This window comes from Saimiri boliviensis, chromosome Y (assembly GCF_048565385.1).
Source record: "Saimiri boliviensis isolate mSaiBol1 chromosome Y, mSaiBol1.pri, whole genome shotgun sequence".
Classification (NCBI taxonomy): domain Eukaryota; kingdom Metazoa; phylum Chordata; class Mammalia; order Primates; family Cebidae; genus Saimiri; species Saimiri boliviensis.
Window position 1 is genome coordinate 17,559,127 of NC_133471.1, and position 11,141 is coordinate 17,570,267.

Sequence of the window (11,141 nt, forward strand, 5' to 3'; positions counted from 1 at the left end):
CATAATATGGCCTCTATGATTTCAGCTATTTTAAAGAGTGCATTTCACTGGTATTAAGTATATTCAAATAATTATGCAACCATCATCACCATCCACCTCCAGAATGTTTCCATCTTCCCAAACAGAAACGGTCCACATTAAGCACCAATTTCTGTGGGAGGCAAGGAGGCTCACGCCTGTAACCCTAGGACTTTGGGAGGCCAAGGCCGGCAGATCAGGAAGTCAAGAAATCAAGACCATTCTGGACAAAACGGTGAAACCCTGTCTCTACTAAAATGGAAAAATCAGCTGAGCTTGGTGGCACTCACTTGTAATTCCAAGCTACTTGGGAGGCTGAGGCAGAGAATTGCCTGAACCTCGGAGGTGGAGGCTGCAGTGAGCCAAGATGGAGCCATTGTACTCCAATCTGACTGACAGAGGAAGACTGCATGTCAAACAAAGAGAAAGAAAGAAAAGAAGAGAAACACCAATTCCCCATTCCACCTTCCTAGTCTCTGCCACTCAGTTCTAGTTTCTGTCTCTGAAATCTGTGCCTGTTCTAGACATTTTAGATAAATGAAGTCATACGCTATGTGGCCTTTCATGTCTGGCTTCTCTCACTCAGTCTGATGTCTTCAAGGTTGATTCACACTGCCACCTGGGTTTGAGCCTTATCCCTTTTCCTGGCTGTATAGTATTCCACTGAGTGCACAGACCACATTCTGTTTACCCGCTCATCCATGGATTGGGTTATTTCCATCTTTGGGTTGTTGCGAATCATGCTGCTATGTATGTGAGTGTAGCCGTATGCTCTGTTTTTCTAGGAAAGCCTTTAAAAATATGTTCATACATGACATCATGTCTTTTGTGGGGACGTCGATGGATCTGGAAACCCTCATTCTTGGCAAACTAACACAGGAACAGAAATCCAAACACTGCATGTTGTCACTCCTAAGTGGGAGCTGAAACATGAGAACACATGGACACAGGTAAGAGAACATCACATACCAGCACCTCTCAGTGTGAGTGGTGGGAGGAAGAGCATCAGGAGCAATAGCTCAAGCATGGTGGCCTTAATACCTACGTGATGTGTTGTCTGTTGCAGCAAAGTACCTTGAAAGATGTTTACCTATGTAACCAAGCTGCACACTTTTTCGTGTTACCCAGAGCTTAAAACACATTCTTTTTTAGATGGGGTTTCAGCCTTGTTGCCCAGGTGGAGTGCAGTGCCGTGATCTCTGCTCACCACAACGTCCACCTCCCAGGTTTCAAGCAACTCTCCTGCCTCAGCCTCCCGAGTAGCTGGGATCACAGGCTTGCACCAGCACATCTGGCCAATTTTTGTATTTTTAGTAGAGATTGGGTTTCTCCGTGTTGGTCAGTCTGGCCTCGAACTACGGATCTCAGGTGATCTAACAATCTTGGCCTCCCAAAGTGCTGGGCTTGAAGGTGTGGGCACCACACTGGCCAAAATAAGGTTTTCAGAAAGTTTACATAGTACGAAGAAAAGATGTATAATTGTTTTTATTAGACCGATGGTAGAGACAAGCACTTTCTCTGATAAGACATTGGGACCCATGTGAAATCACTAGACTGAATTGCATGTAGGATTTGAGGAGGAAGACCAGTCAGCTGCATTCACTTTATGGGGTGGCCAATGCGCCTGAGTCACGTTCCTCTGATACTCCTGTCCACAGGGGACAGTTGATGGTTTGCTGTCTTCCATGGGAAAAGGTCTTCCGTACCACCATTTTAAAAAAGACCAGCCCCAAAACTGGTCCTGGGATTTACTTACAATCTTCTCATTATGTAGTTACCTCCTAGAAAAATCATGGCAAGACCCTTTCCTCACTTTTTTCTTATGCATTAAATTGGGGCAAGACCTTTTCTGATGTCCTGCTAACAGGCAAGTCCCTAGACATTTCCCAGTATGAGCCGCTGGCGTTCTTGTATTTCGTGGATCCACCCCCATTCCCCTCACCTCTGTATGTCTGTGTTTTCCCTTAGTCACCTATGCATGAAGAAATAGAAATTTTAAAAAGGTGTATCCCAAACGCCTTCCCACATGTGTCTGTATCCTTTCTCACATTCCCTCCATACACCTCACATGCCCATTTCTTATCATGTTGCTGGGACCAGAGAGGATTGTCCCATAAAATCACCAGAGAGGAGATTATGCATTCACCTATACAAGAAGAATATGTGAATTCAACACATAAGTGAAATTCAAGATTTCCATCATCCTTTTCTAGCTTAATGTGTCTTATGATACCCCAAACAAAGGATTTTGGAGGTGCCTTGTCCCAGAAAACTGGGCCCTGGATATCTTAGTGCCCATTATCCCCTTTCCTTGAACTACTGCTGATTCTGTAGCACAAAGCAAGCCTCCAACTTCACTGTCTTCTCTTTCTTTTGCCTCCGCAACTCTGTCCTCTAGGAAGAATCTCAAAATGCACCACACCTATTCGCTCTACAACTTTAGAGGCCCGGCTCCACTGCAGACAATGCAGAGAATGAAACACATAGATTGATCAACCCATTATCACATGGGAATCTAGTGGATGCACACACACACACACACACACACACACACACACACACACCCCAATACACCGACAGAAGACACAACCCTTCCCCCAGGCACACACACACACAGAGTCACACATTCTTGACAGTGTTTATTTTCACTCCATAAAATCCAAGTTTACTCCCTCTTCCTGTCTGCATTCTTTTATTACAGGATCTCTCTTTCTTTTATATCCTGTGAATAAGACCATGTGGAGTACTGACATCTGAATAATGTAGTAACTTTTTAGGAGTTCTGCTGTTTCAGGTAAAGTCCAGCGCACCAGCATATTCCACTCGAAATCTGGGAGTCCCCTAGAGAAACACAACTGCATGTCAAAATGCATTTCCTCTGAGCAATAGTTTTAAATGTTTTAATTCTAAGGCCTGCCCAGAAAAGACTACCCCTTCCCCTTTTTTTGTCTCCTAAACTTCCTCCTACCGTATGTTACAAGCTGTTCTCTGTCACACCTGCCCCACTGCCAGCATTTTCTCTCTGTGATCGAAGTCAGTTATCCAGACACGTAGTCCCATAAAAGCACACAGAAATCTGATCAGGCTACAGTAGAAGAACATCAGTAGAAACAGTCATTGTGGTTTGTGGCAAGGAGGCATATCCAGGGAGCCCAATCTTAAGGGGCTGGTAGGATGACTGCTGGTGGGTTGGCAGCCATGGAAACAAGTGCCACAATCTGAAGTTAATGATTCAGCCTCGCTTCTCAGTGAGTCTGGACACGGACTCTGCTTCCCTGGGCTTAAGACTCCCCGGCCCTAACCTGCCGAGCAGTGCAGTCTCTGATGTGCCTCTTTCAGCCCAAATGCCCTGAATGTACTGGATTCTGTCACTCTCTGTCTGCCTGTCGAGGAATTTCTGCGTTTCTGAATGGAGCATCCATCCAGGTTCCCTGCATAGAGGTGTGTCCACCTCCTCATCCTGAGGATCAGTCAGCTCTAGCTCCAACTGAACAGCTCACCTGAAATCTCTGTTCCCTCTTCAGGTGGCTTCATCCTCGTGCAGTATTGCAGGGGATTGCGCCACAGACCCTTACTTATGAGCTATCAGAGGAATCAATTGGCAAAGGCCTCATCAGGGCTTTGACTGGTGAGCCAAGCAGCTGGAAACACACCGGGGTCATTCCTGAAGTTTCCCAGGGAGGACCCACCTCAGCTATCCTGTTAGATCCTGTGAAGTTGTGGTCAGAAAACCAGTTGAAGAAGTTAGGGCTGCTGTTGTGGTGTCTGTGGCGATAGGCCTCATGTTCATAATGCGGATACCACTGAATTGGAGTGGAATGAGAAGGCCTGTATTCTACAGAGAGGGGATTTTGCGGGAAGTGGGCTTGATCCGCCCACCCACCACCTTCCTTTCGTCCACCCACCACCTTCCTTTCGTCCACCCACCACCTTCCTTCCATTGCCCCTCTTGGGAGGCCACCAGTCACTTGTGAGGTTCAGGAGATACTCCTTGGTAACCACTTTATTCCGGAAGTAGGGGTTGCTCGAAAGAACAACACGATCTTGCAGACATGAATAGGATGCTTGGTTTCTTTCACCTGTCAGGAGAAAGTGGAGAAAGTTTAAGTATCTTTTCAGGGGAGGTGCCCACTGTTGCTGACAGCAAGGAGTTGCTTCCCTTCCCCCTCCCCACTAAACCTTCTGGCCTCAGTCTTCACGGCCTCACCTCCAAGTTGATCATGTAGCTAAGCATGTCTTCATCTTGGTCAGTGATCAGGGCTGACATCTGGGGATGGTTCGCAATCTGACTTAGGTCAAAGAGCATTTGCATGGATGGAAGGAAGAGCTACACGCAACAGGGAAGCAGGTCTAAGAGCCAGAAGGAACAGGAAGACGCTCTAAGGCTGGGGTACGGGATTTCTGAGATCTGCTTGAGTGTGTGACCTTCGTTTCCCCACACCCTCCCCCGAATTAAGGCCTCGTGGGTTCACGGAGTGTGTATAATTCTGAGGCTGACTGGGACAACCTGCAGAGGGCTGCTGCTGTCTCAGGAGTGGCAGAAGCAGCTTATACCCGAAAATGCCCTGTCCCAGATCTGACTGGCAAGGGGGAGCAACCGCACTCCCTTCTCAATAGCTCGATTCTCAGAAAAAACTCTTCTGGCGAGAAGTCGCTTCTGCTCTTCAAAAAGACGACTCAAACTCCTGCTGCTCGGCATCAGGAAGGGTCTCTGTGCCGCAGGCCGGAGAGCAGGACCCGCGACCGCTCCGGCTTTCCACAGCCAGACTTTGACGCCGCAACTCGCAACTCGCAACTCGCAACTCACCGTGGTTTCCAGAATAGTCATATCCCCGCTGAGCTGCCCGTAAGTGAGTTCCAGTTCCCCTAGGGCATCTTTCAAGTGGACAGACAGAAAAAGTGCTGAAAAGGATACGGCATTGGCCCAGAAGCCGGGGATGCCCCTGATGATGGCGCCTCTGCGGTCCAGGTGGGGCTTGCGCCTGAGCTCCAGCTTTTCCGTCTGCTGAGAAAAGGCCCTCCTGGCTCGAGCATTAACAGGCTCCAGCTCCAGCTGAACGGCCCGCAGCTCCTCCAGTGCAGACTCTGGCGTCATGGATCCAGGCCCCGGCTGTGCCCGTTTGTCCCGCTGCTCCCGCTCCACATCGGCTTCCTCCTCGGCCACCACTTCCACTTCCGCCATTATGTCGTCGTCCACCAGCAGCGCCTCCTCCTCCTCCCTCAAGGCCTCCTCGTTGCTCTCCTGCGCTCGCGGCAGCCTGCGGGTGGCTTGGCGGACCCCCAGGGCGCATGCGCCGGACTTCAAGGGCGAACTGCCTCCAAAGGCTGTCTGAGCGCGACGCAGACCGCAGGCCTCCCCCAGCGGCCAGTCAGTGCGAGGGTCCCTGGAGGCCACGCCCCCCGGCTGGCCTGCAGCCCCAGCCTCCTCGGGCAAGCCTCCGTGAGAAGCCCTGGGAGCTTGCGGCAGGCGGCGCTGGGTGCGGGCACACGCGGGCTGCCTGCCCTTTGGAATTGTGCGCATGGAAGCGCTGTGCCCTGACTGTCATCATGAGTGTGGCAGGCCATTGACCCACAGGGAACACATGAAGCATCTGAGTTCAGTCGGCAGGCCAGGTAGACGGTACTGAGTGTTCCAAGATCAAGATTGAGAGGAGAGAGAGGGGCACCAGCGCTGGCTGCTGGGGCGAGGGCTGCGGAGAGGCTTGAGGAAGTGGGCGGGGCAGGCGCCTGGGAGGACAGTTGCCTAGTATCTTGCTGGAGTGGAATTTGTCCGCTCCGGCGGTGGAAACTCTCACTCGGACTCTTGCAGGTCTACGCACAGACAGGCTCCGAGTACCTCGCTTCCTCCCTGAGGATGCTGGACGCCCAGGAGCATTCCAAAGGACCTCGCGTCCAGTGCCCTGGACACACCTTGTGGACCCAGAGGCTACCGCAAGCGCAGCAGCGGCCATGGTGCCTGCTGCCTGGGCTCTGTAAGACCAAGACCTCTGCCTCCTGCTCCTGGGCTCCTATGCGGAGGTGACCCTGTTGGGGTCCTGGGCCCCACGGCAAGTGCCGAGGGCAGCGAGCCCGGTGGGGCTCCCCTGGAACCTTGGGTCCACGTAGGCGCCGTCTGGGGTTCTCAGCATGGGAGGCCCGTGGGCCTCGCGGGGAGTCCAGGGCTGCCGGGGTCTTGGGGTGGACGCCACAGGGCATGGTCTGTGAGAGCCCCCAGGAGGGGCCGAGTTCAGGCTGGAGGCTCTGCAAGGGAGGGCGGCTGGGGCAAAGAGCTAGGAGGCAGCCTTGCGGCAGGAGGCAGGGCTGGTGGTGAACGACATAACGGTGGACGTGGACGGGGTGGCCGAGGAGGAGGCTGACACCGAGGAGCGGAAGCAGGTGGACCAGCGGGCCCAGCTCCCTGGCCCCAGCAAGCCCTGGCCGGCAACGGACTCGCCGGAGGTCCTTCACTTGGAGCTGGGCTCCGTTCATGCCCCAGATGGAAGGGCATCTCCTGCTTCTGGGGAGATCCGTATCCTTGCAGGTTCTCAGGACTCAGGTTCATGGGACGCGGGGCTGCCCTCCCCTGCAATACAGGCACCAGCTCCCCAGACACGCTTTTCTCACTTTTGCTGGCCCTGCCCCAAAAGGGGTGTAGTAGGCCCTGAGCATATATAACCTCCGTCGCACCCACAGGAGCCCCATGGGGAGCACCAGGCGCGGCCCTGTGGCCCCTTCTACCCACAGCGGTTTCCTCACGGGGAGTCATCCACCCCTCAGGGAGTTCGGGAGACGAGAACACCGTACACTCAGAGAGCAGCTGACCCTGCTCAGCAGTCAGCACACAAGGGACTCGTGCGGCTCCAGAATCCCGAGGAAGCAGCTGCCTCACACCACCCAGCAAGCCCCCTAACCTCCTGACCACTTCTTCGGTGGCTGGCCCCTGGACAGTGTAGGCTTTCTCGGCCTCGTTCCACCCACCCCCAAGACCACCACAGGTGTGAAGTGCCCCTACGCCAGACACAGCCAGAGGACCACCAAGAAAGGGTGCCAGGCCAATGGTCTGCCGGAGAGCCCTGCCCCACACTCTCTGCCCACTTGCAGAGTTCCCTGGTGTTTCACCACACACTCAATCATCTGGAGGCTCTTTGACCAGAGGCAGATTGTGCAGCACACCCAGATGTTCCACCCGCCACCCCCAGATCACAAGCCACCATACAGCCTTGCTTACTTGCTGAGCTGCATGACGGATTTGCAGGTCAGGCTGGGAAGCCTGGGTCTACTGTAGAGGTCAGGACTCAGGGGTTCCTCTGGATCCCAGGGGGCAGTGTCTCAGCTGGCGAGCTGGGTAGCGGAAATGCATGCTTCCCTCCAGCAGCTAGCAGGCCTGCTTCAGCCCAGCTAGCTGAAATGGTCTCTTTGTGTCCCTGCTTCTTCTCCCTTCATAACCAAGCAGGAGGAGGAACTCAGCCATCCCAGGTACCAGCAGCAGGATGAAGTTGTCCTTTCGTGCTAACCTTTACTTCCTCAGTGAAGTGATCATTAAGGAGTATCTCCTTGGCATCCTAGGTAATAGTGCCTCCAGGCGCCCCAGGGGAAGTGGTGTGTGAGAGGCTAGGCCTGGCATGAGCCTTCCCCACCCGCCTCTCTCCAGGGTACAGGGTGGTTGATTCCACTGCAGTCCAGTTGCTGTAGGATCATGAAGGTGAAGCCCCCATCTGCAGAAGGGACACCAACTACCTGAGCTTGTTCAGCTGGTTGGCTGATAATATGATAATATAGGGAAAGAGAGTCAAGAAAAATTTTGAGTGCCTTTCGGATTCCTTTAGACTACTCACTTGTTAATTTTTAACTTCTTCCCCCTGTGGTTCTGCCCAGTTTATTATTTGTAATTTTTATTTGTTTCCTTATTTGCCTCTTGTGGAACGTTTGTCTCAAAGGACTCTATTATTATTATTTTTTTAATTTTCCTGTTGGATATGTGAGCACTTTTTCTTGAATAGAATTTTTTACCTTATTTTTATTTTTTTCAGATGGAGTCTCACTCTGTTGATCAGGGTGGAGTGGTGTGATCTCAGCTCACTGTAACACGCCCCTCCCAGCTTCAAGCAATTCCCCTGCCTCAGCCCTCTGAGGAGCCAGTATCACAGGTTCGTGCCACCATACCCAGCTAATTTTTGTAATTTTAGTCGAAATTGGGTTTCACTGTGTTTGGCAGGCTGGTCTGGAACCCCTGAGCTCAAGTTATCCACCCACCTGGGCCTCCCAAAATGCTAGGATTAAAGGCATGAGCCACCATGCCTGGCCTCATTTGTTTGTTGATGTATTTTAGCTCTTGTTCTATTTTCTTCATGTTCTCATATTGTATAGTTATTGGAATAATATATTTTATCTATTTACTCACTACTTCAGTAGGATTTGAAAAGCGATGTTTCCATTCACTGAACACAGTGCTGTGAATAGGTTAAACCTTGGGTAGCACTGCCATCCTTTCCTTCATAAATTCTTCAGGAACTCTGATACTGTTTTCCCCCACCTGAGGAGAACATGCAGATATGAAAATTTATGTAAGTGAGTAGGTATCAAAATATAATCTGAAAGACCAGTGAAGTTCAGAAATACAATCTCGCAGTTTTGCATTTTTAATTCACATCATTTTGAAAACGTTATTTGCGGATAAATGAAATCCTGTATTCACATTCATGTTAAAGACACACTGTGAATCATTTTCAAGAATGAAATGGCAATAATCCAAGGCCATGCATTCATTTAGGAAGTAATGACACAGCAGTTGTTATGAAGAAAAACCGTATTTATTGAACGTATGTTTAGAGAGATTTTAGAAGGCTTAAGTCAGGATTTTGCTTTTGTTGCTCTGGAGTTTTATCAGACTGTGACCAGACTGTAGCATGACTAGTTATAGTGGCTAGGCTACCAAAGTTTCTGGGCTGCAGTAGTTATTACTGAAGAAAGGCACAATGAGTTTGGCTGTTTAACGAGAGTGGACAACTGAGCAATTTCTAACCAAAGCCTGGTTTACTGGGTGTCCTTCTTTCACTGACGTAGTTAAGATCTGGAAGAAGTGTGTACTCACTGTTGTAGCTAGGACTTTGAGACTGGTGAAGCCTATTTTCCTCCAACTGCCATAGCCAGATATTGGCCTGCACATAACCAATATCTGCCATAGCCAGATATTGGCCTATTTGCCTCCAACTGCCATAGCCAGGTATTGGCCTGCACATAACAGCCCTTCTGGACTCACTGAGTCCTATAAATTCAAACATAGAATTTTGACTTAAATGCCTATCCCAACATCTTAAACTTAGATTTAATAAGTGGATGATGAAGATGTATTCCCACGAAAGGGAGACATGAAATGAGTGCCTAGGAAACTCATCCGGATCAAATACTTTGGGGAAACAAACAAACAAACAAACAAACAAACAAACAAACAAACAAAAAATCTTACTGGGAAAGAAATCACTGAAGATCAAATCCTAGAAAGATATGTTTTGGCTGCGCATGGTGTCTCACGCCTAACTAGGTCAGGAGATCGAGTCCATCTGCCTAACATGGTGAAACCCTGTCTCTGCGAAAAATATAAGAATTAGCTGAGTGTGGTAGCATGTGACGGTAGTATCAGCTACTGGGAAGGCTGAGGCAGAAGAAACACTTGATTCTGGGAGGCGGAGTTTGCAGGGAGCAGAGATGGCACCACTGTACTCCAGACTGAGCAATAGTGCTAGTCTCCTTCTAAAAAAAACTATAATTAAAACAATTTTAAAAATAGAAATGTTATATTTCACTGGGGAAATAAAAAACACTGGACTCCTTTTAAACTGTGAAGTGTAAAGGTACTATTGTTAAAATAAGAGAATTACATAAGACGTCTCATTTGTTTGAAGAGCAGCATACTGGCTCTTCGGTATGCCTAGAGATTAATAACCCATGTAGGAAAACTCAGAGATTAGGAGCAAATTTTTTTCAGAGAATGCATTCTGTAATTACAGAGTTTTAATATTTACTCCTACTGATCCATGATTCATGTCTATTCATCAGTTAGGCATAGGCCATATATTTTTTTATATAGGGACAAAGTTTTCTATATATAACCATATAGTTTCTCTCATGTAAAAAGAGGAAAAAAATGAACTGCATAACAAATTTGCATCAGAGACTTTGGCCTGAGTAATGTAGCAAACAGTGAAATTGCCTATACCAGGGTACAGATGGGCATACCTTGAAGCTTCCATCACTTGCATCTGGATTCTCACTGGTCTCTCCTAGAAAACATTTCTGGATTCTCACTGGTCTCTCCTAGAAAGCCAAATGGACTATAAGTATCCTAAAGAACATATGGTACGTTTAAACACCATGTATTGTCGTAATAACTATCCTAAAAAATGTGTGCTACGTTTAAACACTAAGCATTGAGATGAGGCCATGATTTGTCTTTTCCTTAAGGTCTCATCATCACTCAATCTTGTATCTGTAACTTATACAAACAAATTCACTTCATTTTATCACCATCAACCTTTTACATCACACATTTATCTTCTATTTCATTCTCTTTCCAGTCACTTTTTTTTTTATAATGGCATTTCTCTCTGTCATCCAGGCTGGAGTGCAGTGACAATCTCGGCTCACTGCAAACTCTGCCTCCCTGTTCAAGCATTTTCTCCTTCCTCAGCCTCCTGAGTAGCTGGAATTACTGGCACACATCACCACTCCTGGCTAATTTTGTAATTTTTGTGGAGATGGTGTATCCCTGTGTGCATCAGACTGGTCTGAAATCAGAGGACCCACCTGCCTTGGCCTCCCAAAGCCTCCCAAAGTGCTGAGATTACAGGCATGAGCCACTGCGCTTGGCCTTTGTTTACTTTTTTCTTTCTTTCTTTTTTCAGAGACAAGTTCTTGCTTTGTTACTCAGGCTGGAGCACACTGGCACAATTTGCGCTCACTGCAGGCTTGACCTCCTGGGATCAAGCTATCCTCCCACCTCAGCTTTCCATGTAGCTGGGACTATACGTGTGCATGACCACGCCTGGGTATTATTATTTTTTTTTTTTAAGAAATGAAATCTTGCTGTATTGCACTCGCTGGTATCAAACCCCTTGGCTCAAAGAGTCCTTCTAGTGTAAGCTCCC

General features: G+C 48.9%; 1 pseudogene; it reads right to left on the reverse strand.

Annotated features, from left to right (window-relative positions):
* Positions 1 to 625: 625 nt before the first annotated feature.
* On the reverse strand, positions 626 to 5,539 carry LOC141582965 (testis-specific Y-encoded protein 3-like; annotated as a pseudogene).
* Between the last annotated feature and the right edge of the window lie 5,602 nt (positions 5,540 to 11,141).